The sequence below is a fragment of the Triticum urartu genome, chromosome 7A, assembly GCF_056163025.1.
Source record: "Triticum urartu cultivar PI428250 chromosome 7A, HENAU_Tu73, whole genome shotgun sequence".
Classification (NCBI taxonomy): Eukaryota; Viridiplantae; Streptophyta; class Magnoliopsida; order Poales; family Poaceae; genus Triticum; species Triticum urartu.
Genome location: NC_141879.1, coordinates 241,615,963 through 241,636,205, shown reverse-complemented (window position 1 = coordinate 241,636,205; position 20,243 = coordinate 241,615,963).

The window sequence follows — 20,243 nt, the reverse complement described above, 5'->3', positions numbered from 1 at the left end:
GTTCCAGCAGCTTGGATCGCGATGGTGTAGATGCTGAGGAACTCCGACGGGTGGGTCTTGCCATTGTAGTTCTCGCCAACATCGGCCTTGAACGTGCGGTGGGAGGGCCACTGGAACTGCCACACCTCTCGGGTAAAGGCTGGGCAACCCACCTCGTAAGGCCGGTCACTGGGGCCCCCCGGCGCCGGGTGGTCCATAGTAGGCCCCGCACACCGATCTGACTGATGGCGCATCTCCTGTCGTCGTTCGATGGTAGTTCGATTGTCTTCCTGGGCCCGTTCACGAAGGACTTGACGTTGGTCGCGGTGGGTTCGCGGGTTGGACAACGCGGTGGAAACTTTGTCACCGACGTCGGGTCGACGGGCCGGTGGCTATTGTTGCAGTCACGGGGGGGGGGGGGGGAGGAGAGTGCACCGTGGTCGCAGTATCTCTGGTCCCCCACCGCCAGCCTGCGCCGGCTCGTCAGGACGCCGGTGCAAGGGTCCCGCTGGGAGCGGCTCGTCTTTGTTGCGAAGCTGACAAGGCTTCGGATGGTGGCTCTCCACTCGTCGAGCTTCTCCATAGTGGGGGGGAGTCAAGGAGCAGCTGCACACGCCCAACGCTTCTGCTGGTGTAGGCGGCGGCGGGATCTGCGTAGACCGTGATGCCCTCCGACTTCTAACCAGGTTAGAAGGGGCTCCATCACGGTCTCGCGGTTGCGCGCCGCCTGCATCTACATCTGAGCGCGCACGCCGGCCTGGTTCGTCCCACGAGTGGCACATTGGGCTCTTTCCACGGCGGTGCCCGGGGGCTCCAGCATCGCGGTGTTGCTCATCGCGCGCGGCCTAGGAAGGGCGCCAGCTGGGGTGCCGTAGAGGTTGCTGCGCCACCTGTGAGTAGCACAGCCCCGCCCCCGGACCCAGCGGCGCACGGCTCGTCGTCCCGGATTCGGACGCCGCCACTCGCCCGGCTCTGATCGCCAAAATGTCATGGATACTCGCGGGCCACATCCCCGGCCCAATCCGTGGGCACCCGACCATCTGCTCACGCTGGCGCGGACCGGCCGGCCCCGAACGAGCCGATCGCTGTGATCCCCTTTCTCTTGGGGGCCGTGGTGATGATGAAGTCGGTGTGCTAACCTTCAAACCGGATTTTCATAGCTTGCGCCCCCTGATACGTCTCCAACATATCTATAATTTTTGATTGCTCCATGCTATTATATTATCTATTTTGGATGTCAATGGGATTTATTTTACACTTTTATATCATTTTTGGGACTAACTTACTAACCGGAGGCTCAGCCCAAATTGCTATTTTTTTTGCCTATTTTAGGGTTTCGAAGAAAAGGAATATCAAACGGAGTCCAAACGGAATGAAACCTTCGGGACCGTGATTTTCTCAATGAACGTGATCCAGGAGACTTGGAGTGTGCGTCAAGAAACAAACGAGGAGGGCACGAGGCAGGGGGCGTGCCTACCCCCCTGGGCGCGCCCTCCACCCTCATGGGACCTCTGTTGCTCCACCGACGTACTTCTTCCTCCTATATATATCCACGTACCCCCAAACATCCAGGAGCACCACGAAAACCTAATTCCACCACCGCAACCTTCTGTACCGGAGAGATCCCATCTTGGGGCCTTTTCCGGAGCTCCACCGGAGGGGGCATCGATCACGGAGGGCCTCTAAATCAACTCCATGGCCTCTACGGTGATGTGTGAGTAGTTTATTTCAGACCTACGGGTCCATAGTTATTAGCTAGATGGCTTCTTCTCTCTCTTTGGATCTCAATACAAAGTTCTCCTCGATCTTCTTGGAGATCTATTCGATGTAATCTTCTTTTGCGATGTGTTTGTCGAGATCCGATGAATTGTGGGTTTATGAACCAGATTATCTATGAACAATATTTGATTCTTCTCTGAATTCTTTTATGTATGATTGGTTTATATTTGAAAGTCTCTTCGAATTATCAGTTTGGTTTGGCCTACTAGATTGATCTTTCTTGCAATGGGAGAAGTGCTTAGCTTTGGGTTCAATCTTGCGGTGTTCGATCCCAGTGACAGAAAGGGAACCGACACGTATTGTATTGTTGCCACCGAGGATAAAAAGATGGGGTTTATATCATATTGCATGAGTTTATCCCTCTACATCATGTCATCTTACTTAAAGCATTACTCTGTTCTTATGAACCTAATACTCTAGATGCATGCTGGATAGCGGTCAATGTGTGGAGTAAAAGTAGTAGATGCAGAATCATTTCGGTCTACTTGTCTCGGATGTGATGCCTATATACATGATCATGCCTAGATATTCTCATAACTATGCTCGACAGTAATTCGTTTACCCACTGTAATACTTATGCTCTTGAGAGAAGCCACTAGTGAAACCTATGGCCCCTGGGTCTATCTTCTATCATATTAATCTTCCAACACTTAGTTATTTCTATTGTCGTTTATTTTACTTTGCATCTTTATTTATCTTTATCATAAAAATACCAAAAATATTATCTGATCATATCTATCAGATCTCACTCTCGTAAGTGACCGTGAAGGGATTGACAACCCTTTATCGCGTTGGTTGCAAGGTTCTTATTTGTTTGTGTAGGTGCGTGGGAGTTGAGCATGATCTCCTACTGGATTGATACCTTGGTTCTCAAAAACTGAGGGAAATACTTACGCTACTTTATTACATCACCCTTTCCTCTTCAAGGGAAAACCAACACAGTGCTCAAGAGGTAGCACCCCCTACCTGGCACGCCAAAGATGCCGGGGGAAACGACACCTACGGGATCATGAGGAATCCCTTTTTGCTACGGTTGGCGGGCGTAGGGCTATGGAAAGAGCGGGATTGTGGGATCAACACGGGGGGGGGGGGGGGGTGGATTATCCAGGTTCGGGTCGCAAGTGATGCATAATACCCTACTCCTGCTGGTTTCTGTTTATCTGGTGTTCTTGGACTAGCTACAAGGCGTGCAGGGTCCAAAAGACCTGAATCCTCTCTCGGTATGCCGCGGGACTCCTTTTATAGTTAAAGGGTCTGCCATAGTGGCACACAGGAGGTGGAAAGCTATACAGTAGTCAAGTCTATCTCCTGGTACCGTAGTACAAACACATTTAATGCGCTGCCGACGTGCCCTCCTTGCTTTATCGGGGACGGCAAGGAAGCTCGTCCCAGCTGTCGCCGCCTCGCCTGGCTTCGACGCGCATCTGAACTGACAAGGCGTGTAGCGCCACGCTGGCTGGCTGTTGAGTTGGTGCGGTGGCAGAGTCTTCACGAAGATCTGCATGCTACCACGCAGGTGTTTCCCGAGTCAGCCTAGAGGCCGCACGTCACCACGCAGGTGCCTGCCTAGCTGGTGGGCCGGCAGCTGCATGGGAACGACGGTGGAGTCTTGGCAGATGTGGGCCTGGCTACGGCCCCGCGGATGTCTTCGGCAAGAGTCTTTCCAGGGCATCGGCAAGGGTCTTGCCGTGGAATCTTGGTCGTCCCTAGCAAGGGTCTTGCCGAGGGTCTCGTGGGTATCTTTGGCAAGGATCTTGCCGAGAATCGTCGTCTTCTGGTTATCATCTAGTCTTGTGTGCTTCTGGTCTCCACAAAGATCTGCATGCCACCACGGAGGTGCCTCCCGAGCCTCGGTTCTAGACTGGTTGATGGTGTTGGAACTCTTGGGCTCAATGGTGGCGGCTCTGCTGGTGTTGGGCAAGTTGCCCCGGTAAGGTTCTTGCCGGGGCCGTGGAGGCCGCCCCGGTAAGAGCCTTGCCGGGGGCTCACCTCGCCCTTCTGCTCTTTGTGTTTCTGGCTTGGCGTTGCTCTGGTTGTCTTGTGGCTTTTCTTCCTTCCTCTGCCCCGCTAGGTGTGGCCGCAGGCGCGGCTCCAACTGCCCGCGCACAAGTAAAGGGGTACAAAATAGGACCCCTCCTTTTGTGCACCGACAAAGACAAGCAATATCTAGCATATGCAAATAGGAAGAATGAAGCATTGATAATTTCAACACAAAGAGAGGTAATTTAGTGACATGAAGAATTCTATAACCATATTTTCCTCTCTCATAATAGTTACATGTAGTATCATAATCCAACTCAACAATATAGTTATCATACAAAATATTCTATCCATGATCCCCACGCAAGCAAATCTTATAATCTTCCAATATAGTGGAATTAACATCAACTACAGTCATGACCTCCCCAAACCCACATTTATCAAAAAATTCATAAGATTGAACAATGTCTGAATATGTGGGATTAATTTTACCTAAAGCTGACATTCTTCCAGACCCACTTTCAATATCATTGCAAAAATTATTATCAATAACATATTCATTATGAGGCTTAAATGAATTTTCAAGATCATAGGACGCATTATCAGCCCAATCATGATCATTGCAATACATAGTGGACATAACAAAATTATCATCCCCAAGCTTGTAGATTTGCATATCATTAGCATAATTGACATTAATAGAATTTATAATAACATCATTGCAATCATGCTTCTCATTCAAGGAGCTATCACGAATCACTTTATAAATTTCTTCTTTTAACACTTCATCACAATTTCCAGATTCATGAATTTCAAGAAAAACTTCATAAATATAATCTAGTGCACTCAACTCACTAGAAATTGGTTCATCATAATTGGATTTTTTGAAAAGATTAGCAAGTGGATGAGGATCCATCTCAATAATATTTTAGAAAGCGAAGATGCAAGCAAATAGAAGGCACATGGCAACACAAACAAAGATAGTAATGCAAAATATTTTTGGTATTGCATTATGGGATGTTATTACACTTTAAGATACAATTCTTATGCCTTTTCTCCCTTATTTTACATGGTTTACATGCAGAGGGAGAATGCCGGTAGCTGGAATTCTGGACCGGAAAGGAGCAAATCTGAGATACTTATTCCGCACAACTCCAAATGTCCTGAAACTTTACGGAGAATTGTTTTGGAATATATAAAAATACTGGGTGAAGAAATAACAGAAGGGGACCCACCAGGGGACCACAAGCCTGGGCGGCGCGCCCTACCCCCCCCCAGGGCATGCCTCCAAAGCTTGTGGGCCCCCTGGCCAGCCCCCGGTGTCCATCTTTTGCCATATGAAGGGTTTTGACCGAGAAAAAAATCATAAGGAAGCTTTCGGGACGAAGCACCGCCGTCTTGAGGCGGAACCTGGGCAGAAGCAATCTAGGGCTCCGGCGGAGCTATTCCGCCGGGGAAACTTCCCTCTGGGAGGGGGAAATCGAAGCCATCGTCATCACCAACAATCCTCTCATCATGGGAGGACTAATCTTCATCAACATCTTCATCAGCACCATCTCCTCTCAAACCCTAGTTCATCTCTTGTATTAAATATTTGTCTCAAAACCTCAGATTAGTTGTAACACCCACGATGCGGCTATATCTCCCACGTGTCGGAGCACGACTTAGAGGCATAACCGCATTGTAGGCATGCCGCAAGAGGGGTAATCTTTACACATCCCATGTACTAAATAAGAAAGTGATAAAGAGTTGGCTTACAATCGCCACTTCACACAATACATAAATATAGCATTACGTCATCCAGAATACAATCAAGGTCCGACTACGGAACCAAAATAAAAGAAGACAACCCCAAATGCTAGGTCCCCGATCGTCCCAACTGGGCTCTACTACTGATCAACTGGAAACGAAACAACACAACGAACATGATCTTCATCGAGCTCCCACTTGAGCTCAGTTGCGTCACCTGCACTGGTATCATCGACACCTGCAACTGTTTGGAAGTAAACTGTGAGTCATGGGGACTCAACAATCTGACACCCTCGCGATCAAGACTATTTAAGCTTATGGGTAGGGAAAAGGGTAGTGAGGTGGAGCTGCAGCAAGCACTAGCATATATGGTGGCTAACATACGCAAATGAGAGCGAGAAGAGAAGCAAAGCACGGTCGTTAAACTAGAAGTGATCAAGAAGTGATCCTGAAACTACTTACATTCAAGCATAACACAAGAACCGTGTTCACTTCTCAAACTCCGCCGGAAAGAGACCATCACGGCTACACACGCGGTTGATGCATTTTAGTTAAAGTTAAGTGTCAAGTTCTCTACAACTGGACATTAACAAATTCCCATCTTCCCATAACCACGGGCACGGCTTTCGAAAGTTCAAATCCCTGCAGGGGTGTCCCAACTTAGCCCATCACAAGCTCTCACGATCAACGAAGGATATTCCTTCTCCCAGGAAGACCCGATCAGACTCGGAATCCCGGTTACAAGACATTTCGACAATGGTAAAACAAGACCAGCAAAGCCGCCCGGATGTGCCGACAAATCCCGATAGGAGCTGCACATATCTCGTTCTCAGGGCACACAGGATGAGCCAGACGTCGGTTTGACATAGACCCTGGTTGCCCACGGGGCGCCGGACATCGCTCAGGTTGGACCAAAACTTATAGAAGCACTGGCCCGGGGGGGTTAAAATAAAGATGACCCTTGAGTCTGCAGAACCCAAGGGAAAATGGCTAGGTGGCAAATGGTAAAACCAAGGTTGGGCCTTGCTGGAGGAGTTTTATTCAAGGCGAACTGTCAAGGGGTTCCCATTATAACCGAACCGCGTAAGGAACACAAAAATCAAGGAACATAACACCGGTATGACGGAAACTAGGGCGGCAAGAGTGGAACAAAACACCAGGCATAAGGCCAAGCCTTCCACCCTTTACCAAGTATATAGATGCATTAATTAAATAAGATATATTGTGATATCCCAACATATCCATGTTCCAACATGGAACAAACTCCAATCTTCACCTGCAACTAACAACGCTATAAGAGGGGCTGAGCAAAGCGGTAACATGACCAAACAATGGTTTGCTAGGAAAGGTGGGTTAGAGGCTTGACATGGCGATATGGGATGCATGATAAAGCAAGTGGTAGGTATCGCGGCATAGCAATAGAGCGAGCAACTAGCAAGCAAAGATAGAAGTGATTTCGAGGGTATGGTCATCTTGCCTGAAATCCCGCAAGGAAGAAGAACGAGTCCATGAAGAAGACAAACGGACATAGTCGAACGAATCCTCACAAACGCGAAGTTATCGGGACTAACCCGAAGAAGCAACACCGGAAAGAAGCAAACAACATAGTAAACAACCATCACATCAACATGGCATGATGCACAACCAAGTATTATGCATGTCCGGTTTAATGAAGCATGACATGGCAAAGTGCACAAACAATCCGACAAATTAAGTGGAGCTCAATATGCAACTCCGTTGCATATTGATGAAACACCACTTCAATTATTTAGTTCCTCTCGTTTATGTACCCAACAATATTAAATGTTTATTAACATGGCAAGGGGTGAAGCAAATGAAAACTACCTATCTAGGTAAGTTTAAATGAGGCCGGAACAACAAGCAACAAGTCCGGAAAAATCCTCATGAGCATATATTAGATTTGGTACTGTTCTGCCCTAAACCATATTTTAGAGTTTTTAAACATGCAAAGTAATGCCACCATGTTAAACTAGGCATTTTTCTACCCCATTTACATATAAAGTTTGTTAGGTTTGGAGCTACGGTTATTAAGTTATGAATTAAACCGTTTTAGCATGCTATATGAGCAAATTCAATCAAACATCATTTTAAGCATTTCAAACATGGATGAAAGTTGCATATTATGAAACTATATGAAATTCTAGTCATATTACATATAGAGATCATTTTAATCTGGTGCACGATTATTTAATTATGATAAATGCAAGAAAATGGCAATTATGTAATATGCATGTTCAGGATATTTAGCAACACGTCCAAGGGAAAAAAATGACCACGGGCTGAAACTGAACTGGCCCAGCAGTAAGAAAAAAAGGAGGGGTGCTTGGGGGCTGCTCACCATGGGCCAAGGTCCATTCGGTGGTGAGGTGGATCGGTTGGGCTGCGATCTGGCACGGGAGGAGGCGCGCTGGGCCGGCCTGCATTGGTTCGACCGGGGAAGGGTCAACGTGGTTGCTCGAACGACTTGAGGTAGAGGCGTCGTCCTCCTCTTCTCGACAGGAAGAAGAGCAGCGGCGGCGCTGAGGACTCCGGTGAGCGACAGGATGGGGAGGGGTCGGTGCGGGAGCTCGGGGAGGATCCAAGCACGAAAGGTCTTCGGGTCCCATTTCCAGTCGGATCGAAGCGGAGGCAACGGGGTGGTGGACATGGCGCCAACGCAGGCGAAGGCGAGGAGCTCCGAAGCGACGAAGAGGATGCGCGGCGCCATGAGGACGGGCGCGGGGACCTTGGGACCTGGCGTCCACGGCGGAGGCAGCGGCGCTGGAGGGTCCTGGTGGCCGGATCGCGACGCGGCGGGGCAGACGCGGTCCTGGAGGCATTCGGGCATCCATGGCAACCTGTGAGACACAAAGAGAAAGAGAGAGATGTGAGAGGAGGGAGCAGCAAGGAGAGATGGAGGGAAGGAGAGCAGTGGCAGGGCTCATCTGCTCGAGCAAGGTGGTGCGCAAGGGGCTCGGTTGTTGGAGAACCGAAGTGAAGCAGAGGAGGCCAGTGGTTGGTGGGGGAGAGATCGAGAGGAATTTTGGATCTGGGACACTCACACTGATTGGATGGGGATGGATCCCGAGGTGGGAGATGTGGCGGCGGCGACAAGTGGATGGGACAATGTCCCTCGAATTTAGGGTTGCTGATTTATATAGTAGGTGGGTTAGGTTACGGGCTAATCTAGTCCCTTCGAGTTAGATCGGACGCTCGGGATAAATAGGCTAGGGAGACCAAAAAGAAAGATGGAGATGTTTTGTAGATGTTTGGGGATGATCCGAATCCAACAGTGACGACTGCCCGAGTCGGGTCCGAGACAGCTTTCGGACGCGCGCGCGAGGAGGGCCGCGGGCTGACGAGAGAGGTTAGGTTGGGCCTGGCGGTAGGTAGAGGACTGTGGCTGAGAAGAGAGAGACGAAAATGCAGCCCGGCAAGGTTTTCGGAGACCGAAAACGTCCGACGTTTGACCAACTATAATGTCGCTATAGTTATCCGTTGGGGCATCAAATGATCTCCGAATGCGATGAAATTTGACAGGCGTTCTATCTACACTATAGCCACACCGCATGTCATCTTTCAACCCATTTCGAGAACATTCTCCGGCCATTATAAAATAATATTTCGGACGTGCCGCGGGCGCGTGCAAGTGTGGTTGAGCTCAGAACAGACAACAGAGAGAACGAGGAGACCGGGACAGATGCAAGTTTTGAAAACATGATGATGCAATGCACATGATGACATGATGAAATGCAACACGCAAGCAAATGACAAGGCAACAACAACGGATAACTGGAAGACACCTGGTGCAACGGTTTCGGGGCATCACAACACTCCACCACTACGAGAGGATCTCGTCCCGAGATCTAGGATGGCACCGGAGGGAAACAGAAGAGGAAGAGAAGAGGTAAAACTAAGTTGCTTCTTTGACAAATGAGTGAAACCAAAGAACCTTGCGAGGTTGAACAAATTCGAGAAAGAATACAACGAAGGTGAACAAAGTCGAAAACAGTCCTTTAGAAAAGAGTAACAAGGAACATTAAGAGAACCTTGTATGTTGAAAGACATAAGAAAAGTGTTACAAAGGACAAGAAGTACATGCAAGCACCTCGGTTGAGATGAGATGTACAAGGAACGATAAAGATCAACTACGACAACACTCCGGTTAAAAGAAGATAGAGACGGGATAAGAATGATATAATTTGGACAGCAATCCGACTACAAATGGAAGGAATTGAACAAGAACTTGACAAGATGAGAGTATGCTTGATGAAATCAACAACACACTGCCTCCGGAACTATTGAAAAAAAGGCATAATGGGTAAGAAAGATTTCAGACGGCACTCCGGTTGAGAAGGGAGGCAAAACTTGACAAGATGAGAGAACTTGAATGAAAACACGACACTCCGATTGAATGGATAAGCAAAAGGAAAGAACATGATCTTTGACAACAAATGGGATGATGGGTCGAAGAGTGCAACATCACAATGCCTCCGGAAGAAAGAATAAAAGATGTATCATTGGAATAAAAGAATAGAGAAGAAAAAGCCAACTTCTGCCACAACTGATCTTGGAAAGCACCCTTCCAAGAAGGTTAAGACAGAGTTGTTGGAAAACCAACAACGAAAAGAACAAGCTTGTAGTGGGCTTATGGAGAACATCTCAAAATTTGAGGTGAAATTCTGCCACTAGCGGAAACAATAGATTGGACTAATATGGACAAGGAGACGAGAAACTTATTTCACCAGGAGGATAAATGAAGAACTTGGACCATTTATAAGCACCATAAATAGCAACAATCCTTAGGGCAAACTTTAGGTGAAATATAACCCAAGATAACTCCAACGAAGAGATTGATGGGTTGCAAAGGATCTCATGAACGAATTGAAAATGATGGGTTTAAAATATGTCATTCGGGACAGCTTTTGAATCATGAAACAGAAAGAAATTGTCAAAAATGACATAACACCACCTCAAAAGATAAGGTAGAATGAATTGCACTTCGAAATGCAAGATGAAGAATGCTTGAAGTATAGCTTGGCAGATCATAGCTTCGAGAGAACTCTTGATGAACAATTGAAGAATGAAAATAAACCTTGACGAACCACCATGTAGAACCTCCATGAAGAACTCCGGTAATAAAAGAATGATCCATAATAATTGAAGGATGAAAAGAATAAGATTGAAGACTTGCAATGATTTAGATGGATCTTCGCGACGATATAAAGCGGAAAACTTGGAAATCCGGAAAAGAAAAGATGAATCAATTGCAACCGAGAATTTCATGAACCTCCGGAATAAAGAATTGAATGTACTTGATGAAACAAGAATAAGAATTATATTATGCTTATCCTTCACCAATTTAGATTGATGACAAGCAACGGATTTGGCATACTACTTATTCTCGTAGAAAGGATTAAGATAGATATAGCGCAAACTTGGGAAAATCTTCAATGAACCACCGATAGGATTGAAACAACGAATGAATAAATATGATAACCATGGAAGAGAATCGTGAGCAAACCACCGTAAGAATTGAAAATGAACAAAGAAAAGATAAAGAAACACCGGAAAGAATTAGAGAACGAATGAAGATACTTGAGAGAATTTTGATACATGAGAACGAAGAGATCATGAGCTGATAAGAGAATACTTGAATGATGCACCGGTAAGATTTGGAGAATGAGAGCTGAAAGCTGAGAATGAATAAACCCGAAATGATGGGCTTCGAAGAATCAAACTGAAAAGACTCCTGAATTGCTCCGGATGGGTGAAAAGAATTCTCACAATCAAAAACAATTATGAGAGGATGGCAACAAGCTAGAATCACAAATCTCTGAGAGAATAGATAAGATATGGAGGAAAAACTCTTCTTCGGTCTTCAAATGTTGAGAATACCGATGAGAAATACCACCATGAATTGTTGAGGCACTCCGGAACGAAAATTAGAAAGGTTGAACTAACGATGAAAAGAATTTGACAGATCTTGGAGAAGACATTTGACTGATGATAATTCATTCTTACGTCAAACTTTAAAAGATTTGAGAATAGCTCCGGTAAAATTAGAAGAGTCAGGTAAGATCCTGGAAAAAGACATGTGGGTTAGGGCCCACTCAAGAGAAACACCGTTGAAATGATCTGAAGAGAGATTGCACCGGTTGAATTAAATGGCTTGAATGAGATAACAACCTCGAAATAACATGAACGGATCGGGAATGGAAACGTGAATCTTCAGAGATATCTTCGGCACTCCGGAACAATTGAATAGCGAGAAGTGGATGACTAAGAGGTGCACCGGTATGAGAAAGCATTGAAACGAGGAAATGATATGATCGACAAAGCTTGAATTGAATCCACCGGAGAAGAAAATGAGTTAAGAGTGACGAACTTGAGGCTTCCTTAGTAACTTCCTGAGAATCACCAGATAAAATATTGACGGAAAATAATGCAGAGGCTTCCAATCAATAAAAGGATAGTTGATTAAGAAATCTGAATCCTTGAAGAAAAAGGGATGGGAGGGCAGGAAAAACAAAGACAACTTTGGACGGATGAAACAAACACCATTGAGTAACTTAGAATTGATCTTGCGGATGTTCAAATGATCGGATCCACTTGAAGAGAAACACGCCGGTTGAAAAGGATTGACATGACAATCTCGATTATCATGAAGGGTTGGTATTCACATAGGAGTATGAGAACACTAGTTCGGAAAGGTATGGAATCAACACTTGACTTTGAAGCAACTCGAATACCACAACTCAAAACAAAACAAAACAAAACAAAGGATTGGCTTGCAGAATAAGCCGGAACAAACATATGATAGAGATTTCGTCTGAAGTTTCCGTGGTGGGGCCCACACGGGCTCGATCGTACAACACCATCATGTACAAGGCAGTGCACATGACATACGAAGTGTCCCCGAGTCAGCATAGCCAAGGACTCTTCAAGACCCAACGAGACCACTGTAAAACCAACCGTGGATAGGCGGACCACTAGACGTCGAACCCCAATCTCATATCATGCATCTGTCGGAAAGATATCCTAAGAGATACTTGAATCCCCACTTATAAACTCCCGAAACTTTCTGGTTATGTAATCAGGTGTTGGGGATACAGGGGACGCATAATATCTCACCAAAGACTAGCAAATCCTACATCCAGCTGTATCCATCCTTCAACACATAACCAAGAAACCTTAGGAAATCATTTACCTCAACCTTCGAAAAGCATCCGTTATACGAGTTATGGCAATACTCCCGAACTCCCGCCCCTGTACTGGGTGGCGTCGAGGTTATCTCACCAACAATTGCATAAAAGAGATTTTCGATGTTGGCGAACTCAGGTATTCCAGAACTACAACGATAAAATTGTGACGACAACACCTCGGAGCTCAACTCCCCGGGACACTGCCACAACCCCTAAATGTCAGGAGGCACCAAGAACAATGTTCTCGTCTGATGAAGATTGGCTTTTAATTGGTGATTTTAATTACATTCGAAGCCCCACTAACCGCAATAAACCTGGTGGCAACATTAATGATATGATTACATTCAATGATTTTATTCGATCGCAAGGGCTCATTGAACTACCAATCAAAGGCAGGGCATATACCTGGAGTAATATGCAGCAGGAGCCCCTACTAGAGCAACTTGATTGGTTTCTTACCTCCACTAATTGGACTCTGTCATATCCAAATACCATGGTAAAACCCCTTGGGAAACCAATCTCTAACCACATCCCCTGTGTAGTCACAATTGAAACTTCAATACCAAAAAGCAATCTGTTCAGGTTTGAGTCTTTTTGGGTACAACACCCAGGGTTTATGGAACTTGTCTTAGAAGTTTGGAATCGGCCAGTCAACTCTTCTAATGCTGCCACTGTGCTCTGCCGCAAATTTAAAATGCTAAGATATGAACTCAAACACTGGAGTAGAAAGATTTCCAAACTATTCATTGCAATAGAAAATTCAAACTCCACACTGGCAGATCTTGATGCTAGAGAAAACAAACGGATCTTATCAACTCTTGAACGCAACTTTAGGACAATACTAAAGAAGCACATTCTTCGGTTATTAAATTACCAGAAGCAATACTGGAAAAAAAGATGCACCATTCGCTGGGTTCAATTTGGGGATGAGGATCCAAAATTTCTTAAAGCCCTTGCTTCTGAAAGATACAGTAGAAATAACATAACCACTCTCCGGCTTGATAATGGTACAACAGTGGAAGATCATGCTGGTAAAGAGGCCCTCATCTACCATACGTACAAGGACAAGCTTGGTTCTTCTGGTAACTATCAAATGAAATTTGATCTTCCTAGCATCATTAAAAAAGTAGATGACTTGGACCAGCTCACTGTCCCTTTCTCCAAACATGAAATTGATGATGTCATCAAAGGAATGCCAGCTGATAGAGCCCCTGGTCCGGATGGTTTCACGGGTCATTTCATTAAAACTTGCTGGCACATCATCAAAGAGGACTTTTATAGACTTTGTGATCAATTCCATGAAGGGACCTTAAACTTAGAAAGCATCAATGAGGGTTTCATCACGTTAATACCTAAAGTTCCCTCACCAGAGACGATTAATGACTTTCGGCCGATCACGCTACTAAATTGCTGCTTCAAAATAATCACCAAGCTATTGGCCAACCGCCTACAGAAGATCATCCTCAAACTTATACATCGTAACCAATACGGTTTCATCAAACGTAGAACTATACAAGACTGTCTTGCTTGGGCCTTTGAGTATATCCATCAATGCCAAGTCTCCAAGAAAAAAATTGTTCTACTCAAGCTTGACTTCGCTAAAGCCTTCGACACCGTAGAACATGGGGCTATGATTGAGATTATGAAACATATGGGATTCAATGACAAGTGGCTGTCCTGGATCAAGTCTATTTTCTCCTCCGGTAAATCTTCCGTGCTCCTCAATGGAGTACCAGGCAGACAATTTTTATGCAACTATGGTGTTCGACAAGGAGACCCCTTGTCCCCCCTCATCTTCGTTATTGCAGCGGATCTCCTCCAAGCTGCCATTAATGATGCATTCTGACAAGGGAAGATCCACCTGCCGTTTGACAGACAGCGTCAACAAGACTACCCGGTTATTCAATACGCGGATGACACAATAATTATCATGCCAGCGTGTCCATCCCAAGCGCATACTATGAAAGGAATTCTTAATGACTTTGCCACTTCCATTGGTCTCAAGATAAACTTTCATAAATCGACACTCATACCGATGAACTATGAGGCAGATCTTACAAATGAGCTTGCTAATATCTTTGAATGCAAGATTGGTAACATACCGTTCACATACCTTGGCCTCCCCCTGGGGACTAGTAGACCCTCCATCCAAGACCTAATGCCAATGGTAAGCTCTGTTGAACGAAGACTGACTTCCACCTTGACAATGATGTCATATGGAGCCAAACTTTCGCTGTTAAATACAGTCATCACCTCGCTCATCATGTTTGCTCTATGCACTCTAAAATTCCCACCGAAAATCTTGGAGTTATTGGATAAGATTTGTCGAAAATGTCTCTGGGCAAAGAAAACTGAACAGGGGAAAAATGCAACTCTCTGGTTGCCTGGGATAGGATCTGCCACCCAAAAGATAGTGGAGGCCTTGGGATCATCAACTTAAAGATACAAAGTGAGGCGCTCCTCCTCAAATACTTGCACAAGTTCTATAGCTAGCATGACCTCCCTTGGGTTGATCTGATTTGGTCCACATACTACACGAACAAGATACCCCATGCTTCTGATCCTTGTGGTTCCTTCTCGTGGAGAGATGTCCTCAAACTAACTCCAATCTATCGTGCCATCTCAAAAGTTGGAAGTTAACCGTGGCGACAATGTGCTCATGTGGAAGGACCTCTGGCTCGAGGAAACTCTAGTTGACTCCCACCCAAGAGCCTTTTCCTTTGCTAAGAATGAAGATGTCTCCGTACAATATTTTCTACGTGTTTCCTCGTTAGACGAGGCGTTTCACCTCCCCCTCTCTATAGAGGCTCATGCAGAGGTTCGAGACATCCAGCACCTTGTGGCCCACATTGCTCTAGATAATGATCAAACCACAAGAGACGTATAGTCCTACTCCTAGGGGGCTGCAGAATATACTGCACGAAGATTCTATAAGTTCTGCTTTAGGGATGTAAAAGCCCATAAAACATATCAGTGGCTCTGGAAATCCAAGGTCACAATTAAGATAAAAGTCTTTGGTTGGCTTCTACTCTCTGATCGCCTCAATACAAGGAACATGCTCAAACGCCGACACTACAATGTGGGAGATGACCTGACATGCCTTCTTTGCGGCCATATAGAGGAAGATGTGGACCACATGATTCTAAACTGCCCATTCAGTAAGTATTGTTGGTCCAAACTTGGGATGAATCCTGATCACCATGTCACGCGGCTACCCTAGTTGGAAACGGCCAAGAAGAATTGGAGCAAACTTATGTTCATGGAAATCTTCTTACAAGCATCTTGGAGTATTTGGAAGGAACGAAATGATAAACTCTTCAGAAACATTAGCCCATCCTACAACTCTTGGCTAGCTAGATTTAAAACAGACTTTGGTTTACTACAATATAGAGTGAAAGATAATATGAAGGACTTTATTTTCCTACTTTTAGACTCCCTCCCTTCTGACTAGTCTCCACCACTAGTTTTCACATTACCTGAGCCACAAAAGTGGCCAGGGATGCACTCTGTAAAGCCCTTATACAATGTACAATGTAACACTTGAAAAGTAATATATCACAGTGGGAGCCTCTCCCACTGTCACAGGTTAAAAAAATAATGTTCTCGTCACAAAACCATCGGAATGACTCCAAGATACCCGCATGATCCTAAAAAAATTTAGTGAAATTTGAGAAGAGAAGAGTCAAAACTCTACGTCAGGAAGCCTCACCAGAGCGATGAAGGGACTGAGGAGTAAAAAGAATCCTACTCTCCGATATATATAATCCTATAAGACTCAAAACATTTTTCTAGACTCAACAACGCCAACGATTCGATCAAGCAGGGGGCTCCTAAGTTGTGGAAGGATCTGATACCAACTTGTAACACGCACGATGCGGTTATATCTCCCACGTGTCGGAGCATGACTTAGAGGCATAACCGCATTGTAGGCATGTCGCAAGAGGGATAATCTTTACACATCCCATGTACTGAATAAGAAAGGGATAATGAGTTGTCTTACAATCGCCACTTCACACAATATATAAATATAGCATTATGTCATCCAGAATACAATCAAGGTCTGACTACAGAACCAAAATAAAAGAAGACAACCCCAAATGCTAGGTCCCCGATCGTCCCAACTGGGCTCTACTACTGATCAACTGGAAACGAAACAACACAATGAACACGATCTTCATCGATCTCCCACTTGAGCTCAGTTGCTCACCTGCACTGGTATCAACGGCACCTGCAACTGTTTGGAAGTAAACTATGAGTCACGGGGACTCAGCAATCTCACACCCTCGCGATCAAGACTATTTAAGCTTATGGGTAGGGAAAAGCGTAGTGAGGTGGAGCTGCAGCAAGCACTAGCATATATGGTGGCTAACATACGCAAATGAGAGCGAGAAGAGAAGCAAAGCACGGTCGTTAAACTAGAAGTGATCCTAAAACTACTTACGTTCAAGCATAACACAAGAACCGTGTTCACTTCCCGGACTCCACCAAAAAGAGACCATCACGGCTACACACGCGGTTGATGCATTTTAGTTAAAGTTAAGTGTCAAGTTCTCTACAACCGGACATTAACAAATTCCCATCTACCCATAACTGCGGGCACGGCTTTCTAAAGTTCAAATCCCTGCAGGGGTGTCCCAACTTAGCCCATCACAAGCTCTCACGGTCAACGAAGGATATTCCTTCTCCCAGGAAGACCCGATCAGACTCGGAATCCCGGTTACAAGACATTTCGACAATGGTAAAACAAGACCAGCAAAGCCGCCGGGATGTGCCGACAAATCCCGATAGGAGCTGCACATATCTCGTTCTCAGGGCACACAGGATGAGCCAGACATCGGGTTGACATAGACCCTGGTGGCCCAGGGGGCGCCGGACATCGCTCAGGTTGGACCAAAACTTATAGAAGCACTGGCCCTGGGGGGTTAAAATAAAGATGACCCTTGAGTCTGCAGAACCCAAGGGAAAAAGTCTAGGTGGCAAATGGTAAAACCAAGGTTGGGCCTTGCTGGAGGAGTTTTATTCAAGGTGAACTATCAAGGGGTTCCCATTATAACCCAACCACGTAAGGAACACAAAAATCAAGGAACATAACACCGGTACGACGGAAACTAGGGCGGCAAGAGTGGAACAAAACACCTGGCATAAGGCCGAACCTTCCACCCTTTACCAAATATATAGATGCATTAATTAAATAAGATATATTGTGATATCCCAACATATCCATGTTCCAACATGGAACAAACTCCAATCTTCACCTGCAACTAACAACGCTATAAGAGGGGTTGAGCAAAGCGGTAACATAGCCAAACAATGGTTTGCTAGGAAAGGTGGGTTAGAGTCTTGACATGGCGATATGGGAGGCATGATAAAGCAAGTGGTAGGTATCGCGACATAGCAATAGAGCGAGCAACTAGCTAGCAAAGATAGAAGTGATTTCGAGGGTATGGTCATCTTGCCTGAAATCCCGCAAGTAAGAAGAACGAGTCCATGAAGAAGACAAATAGACATAGTCGAACGGATCCTCACAAACGCGAAGTTATCGGGACTAACCCGAAGAAGCAACACCAGAAAGAAGCAAACAACATAGTGAACAACCATCACATCAACATGGCATGATGCAAAACCAAGTATGATGCATGTCTGGTTTAATGAAGCATGGCATGGCAAAGTGCACAAACAATCCGAAAAATTAAGTGGAGCTCAATATGCAACTCCGTTGCATATTGATGAAACACCACTTCAATTATTTAGTTCCTCTCGTTTATGTAACCAACAATATTAAATGTTTATTAACATGGCAAGGGGTGAAGCAAATGAAAACTACCTATCTAGGCAAGTTTAAATGAGGCCGGAACAACAAGCAACAAGTCCGAAAAAATCCTCATGAGCATATATTAGATTTGGTACTGTTCTGCCCTAAACCATATTTTAGAGTTGTTAAACATGGAAAGTAATGCCACCATGTTAAACTAGGCATTTTCTACCCCATTTATATATAAAGTTTGTTAGGTTTGGAGCTACGGTTATTAAGTTATGAATTAAACCGTTTTAGCATGCTATATGAGCAAATTTAATCAAACTTCATTTTAAGCATTTCAAACATGGATGAAAGTTGCATATTATGAAACTAGATGAAATTCTAGTCATATTAGATATAGAGATCATTTTAATCCGGTGCATGGTTATTTAATTATGAGTAATGCAATAAAATGGCATTTCTGTAATATGCATGTTTAGGATATTTAGCAAAACGTCCAAGGGAAAAAAATGACCACGGGCTGGAACTGAACTGGCCCAGCAGTAAGAAAAAAAGGAGGGGGCGCTTGGGGGCTGCCCACCATGGGCCAAGGCCCATTCGGTGGTGAGGTGGACCGGTTGGGCTGCGATCTGGCACGGGAGGAGGCGCGCTGGGCCGGCCTGCATTGGTTAGATCGGGGAAGGGTCAACGCGGTCGCTCGAACGACTTGAGGCAGAGGCGTCGTCCTCCTCTTCTCGACAGGAAGAAGAGCAGCAGCGGCGCTGAGGACTCCGGCGAGCGGCAGGATGGGGAGGGGTTGGCGCGGGAGCTCGGGGAGGATCCAAGCGCGAAAGGTCTTCAGGTCCCGTTTCCAGTGGGATCAAAGCGGAGGCATCGGGGTGGCGGACATGGCGCCAACGCAAGCGAAGGCGAGGAGCTCCAAAGCGACGAAGAGGATGTGGGGCGCCATGAGGACGGGCACGGGGACCTTGGCACCCGGCGTCCACGGCGGAGGCAGCGGCGCTAGAGGGTCCTGGTGGCCGGATCGCAACGCGGCGGGGCGGACAGGGTCCTGGAGGCGTTCGGGCATCCATGGCAACCTGCGAGACATAGAGAGAAAGAGAGAGATGTGAGAGGAGGGAGCAGCAGGGAGAGATGGAGGGAAGGAGAGCGGCACCAGGGCTCATCTGCTCGAGCAAGGTGGTGCGCAAGGGGCTCGGTTGTTGGAGAACCGAAGTGAAGAAGAGGAGGCCGGTGGTTGGTGGGGAGAGATCGAGAGGAATTTTGGATCTGGGACACTCACACTGATTGGATGGGGATGGATCCCGAGGTAGGAGATGTGGCGGCAGTGACAAGTAGATGGGACAATGTCCTTAGAATTTAGGGTTGCTGATTTATATAGTAGGTGGGTTAGGTTAGGGGCTAATCTGGTCCCTTCGATTTAGATCGAACGCTCGGGATAAATAGGCTAGGGAGACCAAAAAGAAAAACAAAGATGTTTTGTAGATGTTTGGGGATGATCCGAATCCAACGGTGACGACTGCCCGGGTCGGGTCCGAGACAGCTTTCGGACGCGCGCGCGAGGAGGGCCGCGGGCTGACGAGAGAGGTTAGGTTGGGCCTGACGGTAGGTAGAGGACTGTGGCTGAGAAGAGAGAGACGGAAATGCAGCCCGGCAAGGTTTTCGGAGACCGAAAACGTCCGACGTTTGACCGACTATAATGTCGCTATAGTTATCCATTGGGGCATCAGATGATCTCCGAATGCGATGAAATTTGACAGGCGTTCTATCGACACTATAAAAACACCGCATGT